This window comes from Vidua macroura, chromosome 11, assembly GCF_024509145.1.
Source record: "Vidua macroura isolate BioBank_ID:100142 chromosome 11, ASM2450914v1, whole genome shotgun sequence".
Taxonomy (NCBI): domain Eukaryota; kingdom Metazoa; phylum Chordata; class Aves; order Passeriformes; family Viduidae; genus Vidua; species Vidua macroura.
In genome coordinates, this window is record NC_071581.1 from 17,358,722 (window position 1) to 17,371,026 (window position 12,305).

At 44.4% G+C, this 12,305-nt stretch overlaps 1 protein-coding gene across 4 annotated transcripts in view; it reads right to left on the reverse strand.

Moving 5' to 3' along the window:
• The window catches only part of MAF (MAF bZIP transcription factor), a 185,197-nt gene that overhangs the window by 37,757 nt on the left and 135,135 nt on the right, over positions 1-12,305 (reverse strand). The window contains exon 1 of one of the 4 annotated variants that reach the window (XR_008438770.1): positions 3,281-3,353. The exons of 2 other annotated variants lie outside the window; for them this stretch is intronic. The gene's annotated coding sequence lies outside the window, so the exon portion shown is untranslated. Of the gene's footprint in view, positions 1-3,275; positions 3,354-12,305 lie in introns of those variants that run through there. One more of the 4 variants, XR_008438769.1, reaches the window with a different exon arrangement.

Sequence of the window (12,305 nt, forward strand, 5' to 3'; positions counted from 1 at the left end):
TTTCTGCTGCCCTTGAAGGAGGACAGGGGGAGAGAACAGCTCCAAGGCCAGGCAGGTGCTCTGAGCTTCACTATCAGCCTTTCATTTCCCACCATGTAAAAACTCCAACACTTAATATCCATCTCTCTATATATGTACTCATGCCTTGAAATTCTTTCAGAGATGGGACGAGGCAATATTATCTTTGAGAAAACACAGATCCTAACTTAGTCTCCCAAAAGGAAAATTACTGACTTGAGCAATTCCTGGTAGTTATCCAAATAGCCTTGTCAGATTATTTAAATACCGCATTGTGATATTATTGAAGTTGGTACCAAGTTACTCTTGGCAGAAACAAGTGTTCACTGGCAGGTGCTGAGTAGATGAGCTGTTACTGCTCCAGCTCTCTGTGTCAGCAGCACGGCTGGCTGCTGCCAGGGATTGTAACCAGGGAGCTCAGCAAAATGCCCTCCAAAGGGGTTATTTTTCCCAGGGGGCTCTGGAGTGGTTTGCTTTCACCTCTCAGAGCCTGGTTGCTTATCTGCTGTCACACTGGAGCTATGGAGGGGTTTTTGGGGGCTGGATGGGAGGGAAGCATTGTATCACTGCATTCAGCACAAAACCCATACACTCCAGAACAGCCCTCTCCTCTCTCTTAAAAAAAAAGAAAAATCAGTATGTAAATCTCCAGGGAAGAAAATGGAATTTAGGAATTTACCTGATCTGTATTAAAAGGCAGGGGGAAAAAAGACTTAGGCTTATGCATTTTTCATTATTCAGGACCCACTCTACCTATATATGCTCAGTGTTTTGTCTCTGCTGTAATTTCAGTTGGGAAGTTGTTTAAAATGCAAGAGTCTGGCAGTGATTTGCTCATACTGTTTCAGAAGAAATGGTTCACAGCTAAGGACAAACAAACTCTGTCTGTCTAGCCACAGTGTGAGAAGGGACAGGAGGAGGAGGAGGAAGAGGAGCAATAGCAGAAGCTTGTCAAGTTCCTGTCGTAGACTTTGAAATCCATCTCAACCCAGGAAGATCCCAGATTTCCTGCATGGCCTGGGGGTATCCACCTTTCCCACCCCAGGGCAGAAATCCCATGGAGCTTCTCTGTCTCCCCATTCCCACAGAAAGTGGAGGGAGTTGTGGAAATCTAGGGGTCACACACTGAACTCCTGTTCCCACAGCTTTCACAAGCAAAACCCAGAAAAAATGTTGTAACAGCCTCCTCATGCAGCAAAGAGGGTGAGGGGCCCTGAGCACAACCTGTGCTGCCCCAGGGTGTGGAGGTGCCAGGCTGGCTCTGAGAGCCTGGCCAGGTCACTTGGAGGACCTGTTCATCATCTAGCCCCCACATCCTTGAAGAAAACTTTCACCCCTCAAATATCTTTTCAGAGGTTTTGTCCAGCTTGGCTGAAAGTTGTGGCAAGTGAGGTTTTTTCCATGACATGCCTTGGGAAGCTGCACCATCCTGTGAGAGCCCTCAGGTACAGAGCATCTCCTGCTCTTCAGCCAGCATTTGCTTTGACTCAGTCCCATTGCTCTTGCAATATCTTCACATACCACACTGACAAGTTCAACACCATCCAAAAATTTTTGAGTTAAAATTTGTATTATCAAGACAAGAAAAAGGAAGTAAACAGAAGATAATTTTTTTTTCTGGGGATATTGCTTTCTTTGGAGAAGTTTCTGCAGAACAAAGCCATGCTCAAGGAAGGAATTAGTAAACAGATGAAATGAAGTGACAGTGTTGTCATTTTCAGTTGAAGTGGGATGACAAGATTGTCACTTTTCTTCTGTCCACCTTTACCCTTAGGGTATTTATTTTAGTGTTGCTGTGCAATACAATTCACTTTAGGCTCCTGGAAAACTGCTATAGCACAAATCCTCTGCTGGAACAAATGGCTACAATTCCATTGACTTCTACTACATTTTCTAGCCAAAAATTTTCCTCTCCATTTCTATCCAGGGATGCCTGCTAGGTTACAGGAGACAGAAGCTCTACTCATGCTGGAGCCATGCACCAGCTTCCAGTTCCAGGGCTTCATCTTGTCATGCAAATTGATTATTTCCACCCTTCAAAGTCTGCAAGTCTGAAATCCATATGATGTATTTAAATGCAATTCTACTGAAAGGGTCCAAATCTCTCTGCCAGAAAATCTTTTTCTTTTTCCAGAACCTCACAGAGAACATGCCTAGATTGTGCTTTAGTGAGGTAAATGCAGAGACAGACTTAAATTAATATGTCTGGGAATAAATTATTTCTAAAGTGTCTTCAGCCAGCATCACATGAATAGATTACCATGAAGCACTATGGGAAGCAAAAATTCATCTGAAAATCATAGTTTAAAACAGGAAAAGAAAACCCATGAAAGCTGATGATACCTATCCAGCTTCTTATTGTCGGTGGCGGCAAGTGCTTTGCAATCTTTAAAGTACCTCAGAAGCTTTATGGCCCACTGTCTTCACAAAATCCTATTTTATTTTATTTGGCAAGTAGAACTGACAACTCACAGCACCTCAGCAGCCAGAAAGCACTCTCTAACAGGCTGGTAGGGCCAGAAATATCCATAGCTATTCCCCATGGTGAGCATAATAGGAGGTACCCCACACCTACTTCCAGCACTGGGAATGGAAAGTCATGTTGTAGTTTGGTTTCCAATGGCCAAACCCAGCTTTCCCAGGCTGGATCTTTCCCCAGGGTTTGGGCAGAGCCCAGGAGGTGTGAATGGTGCTGCCTCTGAATTCACAAGGTGAAACTGCACCAGCTGTCCCCTTCTCCATCTTTCCTGGCTTTTGATGGGAAATAGCAGGATCGGTGCCACCCTTACTTTCTTTCAAATGTGTGCCAAGCTCCACTAAACCAGCTCAGATATTTTAACCATGGTCAAGAGACTTTTCAGTTTGTGTAATGGAGGGAAATAAAACACCTAGGTTTCACTTCTGCCACCCCAATACCATTTGTATTTAAGGAACTATTACATTACTTTTGTCACTAAATAAAACACATCATTTTCTCTGATTCATCGTAATAAACTAAAGAACTAAATGCATCATGGTGAGAGAAATGATAATTCTCTGCTGAGCAGAGGAGAAAGGCACTCTCTCAGCCTATGCTGTGCCTTACATTTTCCCACTCAAAAGCACATAACTGAGTCTACACAGGGATCTCATATTGCACATCAGCCCAGAGGTTTCATACTTAGCATTCTGTGCTGTCATATTGCTATACATCTGTACAAGTCTGTTTAAACTCTAGAATAAAAATGAATAAATTATGTTTAGGTTTGTAACTTTACCATACTTATTTGTGTGGTCAGTGTGGTCAGTGTGGTTGCTGTGGTCAGCATGGTCAGTGTGTTCGGTGTGGTCAGTGTAGTTGTTGTGGTCAGTGTGGTCAGTTTGGTCGGTGTGGTTGGTGTGGTTGCTGTGGTCAGTGTGGTCAGTGTGGTTGCTGTGGTCAGTGTGGTCAGTGTGGTTGCTGTGGTCAGTGTGGTCAGTGTGGTCAATGTGGTCAATGTGGTCAGTGTGGTCAGTGTGGTCAGTGTGGTCAGTGTGGTCAATGTGGTCAGTGTGGTCAATGTGGTCAATGTGGTCAGTGTGGTTGTTGTGGTCAGTTTGGTTGTTGTGGTCCGTGTGGTCAGTGTGGTCAGTGTGGTCAGCATGTGGCTGCCTTCAGAGTGGTCAGAGCCACCTGGGGCAGCCCAGGGGCAGTGCTGGTGGCCCTGCAGCAGCACTGGTGGCCCTGCAGCAGCGGTCAGTAGCCCTGCAGCAGCACTGGTGGCCCTGCAGCAGCACTGGTGGCCCTGCAGCAGAGGTCAGTGGCCCTGCAGCAGCACTGGTGGCCCTGCAGCAGCACTGGTGGCCCTGCAGCAGCGGTCAGTGGCCCTGCAGCAGCACTGGTGGCCCTGCAGCAGCGGTCAGTGTCTGGGGCACTGCCCAGCTCAGGCACAGCCTGCTCCTGGTGGGGAGGGTGATGTGTGTGAGCTGCCAGGTCTGTCCCGAGAAGGCACGGGTGACAGGACCCCAGGAGGGACAGCCCCGCTCCGGAGGCCCCAGGGACAGCCCCCTGTTAGCCGGGCCGGAGCTGGCTCCTCCGCTCATTCCCTGGCTGTGGCCGTGGCCGCAGTGAGGCCCCAAAGCGATCTGGAGCGCAGCCCCGCGTGCTGACAGGCCGGCCCTGCCTGCAGCGAGGGACGCACACGGAGCTGGTCTCATTCTGTCATCCCGAATCTGACCCTCTCCCAGCAGCCATACGTGACAAAACCAAATCTGACTGAGGTACCTGTATGCAGAGCTCAGTTTGACGCCTCAATTCCTCCGAGATACAGAACTCAGGTATTTGGAAACGAGCCTAGGAAAATCAGCTGCTTTCTCCTGAGTGCCTACCAGGCACTAAGGAGATACTTTCCTTGTATCTAAGGAAAAGATATAAAACTCATGTTGAAAACGAGTTATGAATTAAAAAAAAAAAAACAACTAAACCAGAACTCAGACCTTTCTTACACAGCGCACTTAGTCAGCAGGTCACTTCACACACCTGCAGACAAGGTCCAGCTCTGGGACAGTGTCTAGAATGCATCTAGAGCTGCAAAAGCCACGTAGCCTATCAAACTTCTTCAGTGCTTTTGGAAAGTCATCTGTGCATCCACCTGCATTAAATACTCCAACACTTGGAGAAATCTGTCCAAAGGCCCTGGTTGCTGCTGCACTTGTTGTAACAGTTAGTGGTGTTTTTCATATATTCATAAAAAATCCTAATATTTTCTATACTGTCCAGTACTTAATTTGTCTGGAAATTATTCAAGATTATTCTAGGGAAGATATGATACCATGTGTTGTGGTATTAAATATCTGTGCCTTGTCAAATAAAATGTTTTCATACACTACTCTTATAGGGTTTCAGCTAATTTTCCCCACTCAGCAAAAATAAATTCCAAAAACTATGATAACATCTCATACAGGTCTCCCACAGACCTCATACAGCTTCAGTCTGAAGCATTTTTCCCACTACAATTTCCTATTTTATTGCTATTCCTATTTAAGGACATAGGACTTGTTTTAATATTACATAAAGAACCAAGGAACTGCTCAGTTATGGCAACAAGAAATTAGAAGGAGGTACACATTTCCAAAAAGATAATAGCTGACTATCAAACCAGTCCCAGAAATTAGTTGTGAAATGAAGTGGAATATATGAATGGTTATGAAAAACAACTAAATTAATTTACATGGGTAAAATAAATGGTACATGAGAGACAACTGCCACAGCAGAGTTATTCTCCTTATTCAGAATAAATGGGATTGGATATGCACATGCATGTGTGCATTTATGGGTATTTCTGTGAGAGAGATTTATTAAAATGTTTAATGGTATTGCCATGGTTGTATCGAGTCACACTCCGTGGTTTGCAGGCCTAATCCTGCTCACGTTAAAGGCAGTGGAAATAGGAACAGTTGACTAATTATCCCTCTGTAAGGCCCCAGAATATCCACGTTGAATTCTAACAAATTACTAGAACCTCAGGGAAAGAAACAATGCTAATTAAGATGAACTTTAGGTGTAGGACCTAATTAATATGATCTTTACGTGAATCTTGTTCCAAATGAGGCAACTTTAAAAGTTATACCAATAAATGCCTTGGGCTGTATAGCACTAAATAAGTCAAAAAATAAACAAACATGTTCCTTAAAATCAGCAAGTAACAAATCAAGATATTAGCATGGGTGTTATGTGACTGCAAGACTTTTCTTCAACAAAGATTTTGATTTGTTTTAGCTCTGAACACCACTGTGGGTGAAATGATAAATGCAGGGCTGCTTTCTGTTTCTGACTGGAAACACACAGACATGCTGCGGGGAAGAAAACATACAGCAAGAATACACAAGTGACTCTGTTTGGGGAGAAATATTGATTTCAAGATCTTGTCAAAAATGATGTGTCAGTCTATTAAAACAAGAACTTTAAACTATGTCTCTAGGAAACTTAGAAGGTTTTTTTTTCCCCTGTTTCAGGGAAAGCAGTTGGATGCCCAAGCAGGAGAAATTTGGGCAGCAAGTCACTTAAAGAAGGCATAAAGGTCCCTGTATTGGTAGAGCTCCTGCTTGTACACCCATGTGGACACATCTGTTTGCCTCAGGTACCTGAAGGCAGGGTACACAGTCATATTTTGGAAACTTCCAACTCAGAACATTCTATGATTCCACAGGAATTTTTTTCCTCACATAACTGGACAAAGCCTCATTTCTTAAAGTCCTGCAGATTTCTACATCTGGGGCTAAAAGCCGAACCTGTTGTGAAGATCAGAGCTGAGCTCTGGACATATCCTGGAGCACCCACAGGCCAGATGGACCCAATTCCCTGGCTGGAATTCCAGATGGACCCAATTCCCTGGCTGAACTCCAGAATCAAGGGGTGAATCCTGATCCCATCGAAACCCCTGGCAAGAGTCCCACTGCTTCTAGTAAGGTCACACTCTGCTCTTTGCTCCAGCAGAGCTTTTGGGAGATCCTTCTATACATGACTTTTTTTTTTTTCTGAATGAAACTAAGTTGAGAGTGTACTGACTTGTTCAAATTGAAACAAAGACAGCAGCAATGAAAAATAAAATAGCCTATGGAAAAACAAAATAACAAGTTATAATTACTCTGTTCTGAGCAGATATAATAAAAATATCAGATTCAAAATATGAACATACATTATTGTTTTGGCTTTGTTTGCTACACTAGAATTCCTCACATGCTGACCTCTTGCCCTCCTCCTACTCCTATTTTTCTCTCTCACCACTCCATGAGAAAAAAAGGGGTAGAGGAGAAAGAGAGAGAGAAGAAAAATTGAAGGGGAAGAAAAAGCATGAGAACTAAGTAAAGACAGTGGATGAAAGAGAAAGAATGTAAAAAAGAGTGAAAGAGGAAAGAACAAAAGCTAACAAGTGAACAGGAGAAAGAAAAAAAGAGGGAAATAAATGCACTGCCAGTTGTTTTTTTAGGGCTTTGAAAGTTATGGGGCCCTACATGAAGAAGGCATTACATTTTTTGATCTGCAGCCAGATTCTTAATGAAATAGGAGGGCAGGAGGGAGGCTAATGTGATTCAGCATCTGAAAGCAAGCAGTTGCATCAATAATCTTTAGCACTGGCACTTGTGCTAAGACAAAACATAACAGAGTTTAGAAGACAAGTTGTCAGTGTGATTTGGGGGCCTTTCAGTTATTCAATACAACTCCATTAGGTTTTGGAAGCATAAACAGGTAGCAGGGTTTTGTGCTAGTAATACTCTTAAACCGGTATGTAATTAAAATTGAGCTCTGTGGAGAATAATTCCACTACATATTACTAGAGGTGACCTCTCTCTTATCAGTCTCCAGTGAGCACCAGTGTTTGCTTTAGCTTTACCCATGTTCAGTCTAACAAACACAGCCACGAAGCAACAGCCTGAAGAACTGAGCAGGGCACACTTGAGCTGGGCTGTCTGCTCTGTGCCAAGCTCCCACCTCTCTGCTAGGGCAGCTTTAGGGGAGGAGTGCACCCACTTCCCCTGCTGCCTGACTTGTGCCTCACTTCCCTGCAGAAGATATTTTTTAAATTAAAAAATTTTATTAAGTTTTTTTTTACTTTTTTTTTTTTTAATGTACGAAACTTTGCAGTAAACTAGGTTGAAAGAGAGCTTTTCTTCCTCCTTTCAGCTAGAATATACACAAAACTTAGACTGACCTTTAAAGCTAAACTTTGCAAATCTGCCAGTACAAGGAATTTGGGTAGGATGAAATTCCCACCAATGAAGACTCTCACTTCAAGTTAGTCTATGCATGACTTGACTCCCCCTTAAATCCCTCACACAGAGCTCAAGCTCACTGGAGTTGCTCACACGGCCTTGTGAGGGTCTCCTGCAAGAGAGAAGCTCACTTTGAGTGACATAGGACACTGAAAGAAGAGGTCATAGACTTCAAGAAGGTGATCAAGAGTGCAAACTGTTAGACCCACCAGCCAAATAATATTGGTTTTGCAAAAATCTTTTACATTAGATATTGAGGTTAAACACCTATGATTGCTGGCCACTGGGAACAATGGGCTTTCCAACAAGAGCATCCAAAAAACCTCATCTGTTCTTACAGGAGCATCTTCTCACTGCAGAAAATCCATGGTATGAAGAGAACCTGGCCCATAAGCTCTAGAATTTGAGAAGGAAAATTATCCGCAGCTGAGCAAAGGTTATGCTCCTCAAACAGCTCAGCAAAGCCAGGGTCATTCTGGAACAAGTTGAGCAGCACAGTTATTCAGATGGAAGGTGCCAAAAGAAGAACAAATGCTGGGGTCACAGCACTGTGAATCTTGGCTTCCCACTTAACCACACGAGTCAGGGCAGTCCCTTGGAAATGAGCTCCTCCCACTCATCTGTGGCCAGCACTGCCCACAGGCCACCTCTCAAACACACAGCTGAACTCCGAGAGGTTTAACTTTGTTTTTGTTTTACCTCTTATCTTCAGATCTCAGGACGCTTACTTGCTTATGGTGTAAACCACCTACATCTAAAAGCAACTCTGTGGTTAAGACAATAATTAATTTTGCTTAACTCATGAAGAAATATCTGGGAAAGGGAATGTTGAGAACCACCAGCAAAAGCTGATTTTGCAACACTATGTATTTTCCCCATTTGTCTTAAATACAGCCTTTTGTTCACTGTTCTACATCTATATTGATACTAACATAATAAGCAGATTTTAAATTAAAGAGGGAAAAATCAGCTAGTGAGACAGTGGAAGGCAATGTGAATTATTTTACAATGCAAGAATGCCAACCCCTTCACTTCTATCCCTTACATTTATGACTTTCTCTATTTCTTGCCATTAATGTAGTTTGAATTGTCTCCTGGTCTCCTAACACAGAACTGTTGTCTGCCTTCTTCATTTATCTTCATAAATTTCAAGTACTACAATGGCCTGGCCTCCACCCTCCAGGGCAGGGGCAATTTAAGAGGGCAAATGTTTTGGGGAGTCGGTGTGAATGCCTGACCCATGTCCTACTGTGCCGTGGTGGAGCCCAGGGTGGGAGGGCAGGAGGTCTTTTAACCCTCCTTGCTGATTTGCCTTTTCATATTTTGCTATTTTTCCCAAGTGTTTTTAAAGTTCTCAGGGATGTCTCAACAATTCTGTTTGTGCAAGGGAAAAGGATGCAAGGATTCATGCACAGTATTTGGATAATATTTGGATAGGGAATGGTATCACCATTGGGTATTGTCTGTATCTATTTGGTGCAATGCACCTGCACCTCAATCCCTCTTCAAGCTCCTGGACAAGGGTGTGAGGAAAACACTGCAAAACCTTTCAGAAATCTTCAAACTTTACAATCTGAGGCTTTTAACTTATTAAAAAGAAAAAAAGATTAAAAAAAAAAAAAGGAAAAAAGAAAGAAAAAAAGGCACAGCTTGCAGCTTGGTACTACTGCAGAAAATTATACAGCAATTAATAACAATTTACAAGGCGGCACAGCACGTGCTAATAGGTATAAGGAGCAGGGTAAACAAGTATGGAAATCATCACATATCCAGCAAAAACTTCCATAGTGCAGTGCTGAATGTGCCTAGACAAAGAAGTATTATTTATATTTTATCTGGAAAAATATTCTTCCATTAAAAAAAAAAAAATATCACTTGAGGTGTATGGTCCAAGACCTAAACAGAAAATAACTAAGTTCTGTCCCCATGTTTATTGAGTTTGGATTTGGGGGTCTCTTCCCTGGCCATTGGGTAGAGTTTCCTTCTGGACCACTTTCTTCTCTTTGAGTGATGCCACTGAGTATAAGGAAAACAAAGAGAACTGAGTTTAAGCTTGTGGAAAGCTGACTGTCTCTGGAGGGAGCCAAAGTGGTAATAAAAACTGTTCTAATGATTTGATCAGCAAAACGAACGAAAAGCAAAGTTTGGAATTAATGAGAGCTCTAGATCAAAACTGCGGATGATTTTCCTCTCATTAGTGGTTTTTATCATCAGATGTTAGCATTGTTTGAATGAAATTCATTCAAAGACCTCAAATAAAAGCAGTATTTGGTAAAAGAAACTGTGATTTGGGTCTATTAACAAACAGAACATCTTGCTAAATAATTCCTTTATGCACTATTCAGTAATGATGTAAAGCTGGTGCCTTTCTGCTGCCTCAGTGAAACAGCCTTCAGAAAGATCATTAAACCGGCTTTTTGTGAGAGGAGCTAAAGAGAGCGACTGAAGCGTCTGTTATAAGTTTATATTTGTATTCAACTCAATTAGGCCCTAGGACACAGATGAAAGCGCGGCGCAGCTCCCTCCCAGGCCCTTTCCAGCAGCCGGCTTTCTAAAGAAGCTCCTCTGGAAACCGCTCCGGCCGGAGCCCGCGGCTTTCCAAGAAGCGCTGCTGCATCCCCGCGGCCTGGATGCGGCCGAGGCCGGGAGCGGGAGACGCCCGTGAGATCCCCGCAGCCCGTGGAGATGCCCGCAGCCCGTGGAGATGCCCGCAGCCCGTGGAGATGCCCACAGCCCGTGGAGATGCCCGCAGCCCGTGGAGATGCCCGCAGCCCGTGGAGATGCCCGCAGCCCGTGGAGATGCCCACAGCCTGTGGAGATCCCCGCAGCCCGTGGAGATCTCCGCAGCCCGTGGAGATCCCCGCAGCCCGTGGAGATCTCCGCAGCCCGTGGAGATGCCCACAGCCCGTGGAGATCCCCGCAGCCCGTGGAGATGCCCGCAGCTGATCCGCGGGGAGCCCGGCCAGCGCTGCCGCAGCGCTCGCTGTGGGTGGAATTTCGGTACAAACGGAGCCACCGCAAATAACAACAAACCCTCCTCCTCTTCTCCCCTTTCCACAGCTCGGGAATCATCCTTTATCCTGGCTTTATTTCTTCGTTTTCCAGCGGGGCCCCGCGCCGGGGTCGTTGCCGGCTGGCTGCGGAGGGACGGATGCGCTGTCCCGGGGCACCCCCGGAGCTCTGCCCCTGCTCCCCTCCTGCATTCCCGGAGAGCTGCAGCTGGCAAAGGGACTGGCTCTATACCTGCTCCTAGGCCTGGGTGGCTGGGAGGGCTTTTCTTTCCGGATGGAGCTGGGGAAGGGGGCACTGGGCTGTGGAGGAGCCCAGGCTCACACGGGCATCCCTGGCATTACATCCCTGGCATTGCAGAGCCTACCCAAGGGGCTCCATCCCAACAACTAAAACCACCTGCCTCTCATTCCAGCCCCACAGCTGGCACCACCGGAAGAATTTTTTTTGGTAAAAAAACCCAGAAATGCCTGGCTAGCTTCACACTGGAAACCCACTTGATCCAGTTCAAGTGGGCCAGCCTCTTCCAAGAGAAACATGTTCTGTCAGAAACATTTCACCTGTTCACTAAGTACATTCACTACACAGAGCCTTTTTATAATGTGCTAATTTATTTTTAGAAACGGTTTTATATCGCAGAGCACCCTGAGTGCCTTTGGCAACTTCAGGTACTTCAGAAATAAATGTATTATTATTCCTCTTTAGAGATTTAAACTGTATGTTAAGTGGTTAAAAGTAGCCATTACATGGTTGGTGGCTTTTCCTTTTATTGGTTTTCCCAGTGGCAATTTTAATACTGAATTTTATTATTTTTTTATTAATTTTATTATTTATTTATATTATAGCACTTTGACTCTTAATTTAGGAAGAACCAGTCCCAAAAAGAGGATCTGGCTGCCTGACTGGCAAATGAAGTGCCTAAGGCCAAAGCTGTGAGCCTGAAAGCTCCTGAACTCCTGAGGCATTAAAATAATTTTCTGATCTAACTCTTCCTAGTCTTCTCCGGTTCTGCTCTTTCTCCTTCCTGGAAGACTGAGCATTTAAGCACAAGTAGGACCTCCCATTGCCTGGATTTCCCAAGGAGCTTAACCTGATTGTCATTTTTCAAATTGCACTTGATATACCCATCAAGTCACAAACAAACTACTGTTTCCTTCTCTTCAGAGAAGAACTCTTTAGTACATGGTGTACCAAACTGTGCTTGAACGTTTCTATGGTGTGTAGGCAAGCCGGATTGATCACCCTGCTCTGGAGAAAAGCAGCCCATATCTCAAGGAGGCAACTTTTACACCACATCCTGGACTAGTCCACCACACATGGCCCTTGCTAGGTGGCTCCTCTGTGCAGAATTCATGATTCATTACCCAAAATCAAAACCTCTGGAAACAACTCCTTCTTGCAGATCAGTGGCTGAGAGAAACCCAAGGAATAGGCTATATGATCAAATATCTTTACTTTCCAGGGAAAGACACAAAATACTTTCTTGTCAACACTGGGGATAAAGAGGATCCCTGAAATTCTCAGTAAGGCACCTGCACCTTAGAGAC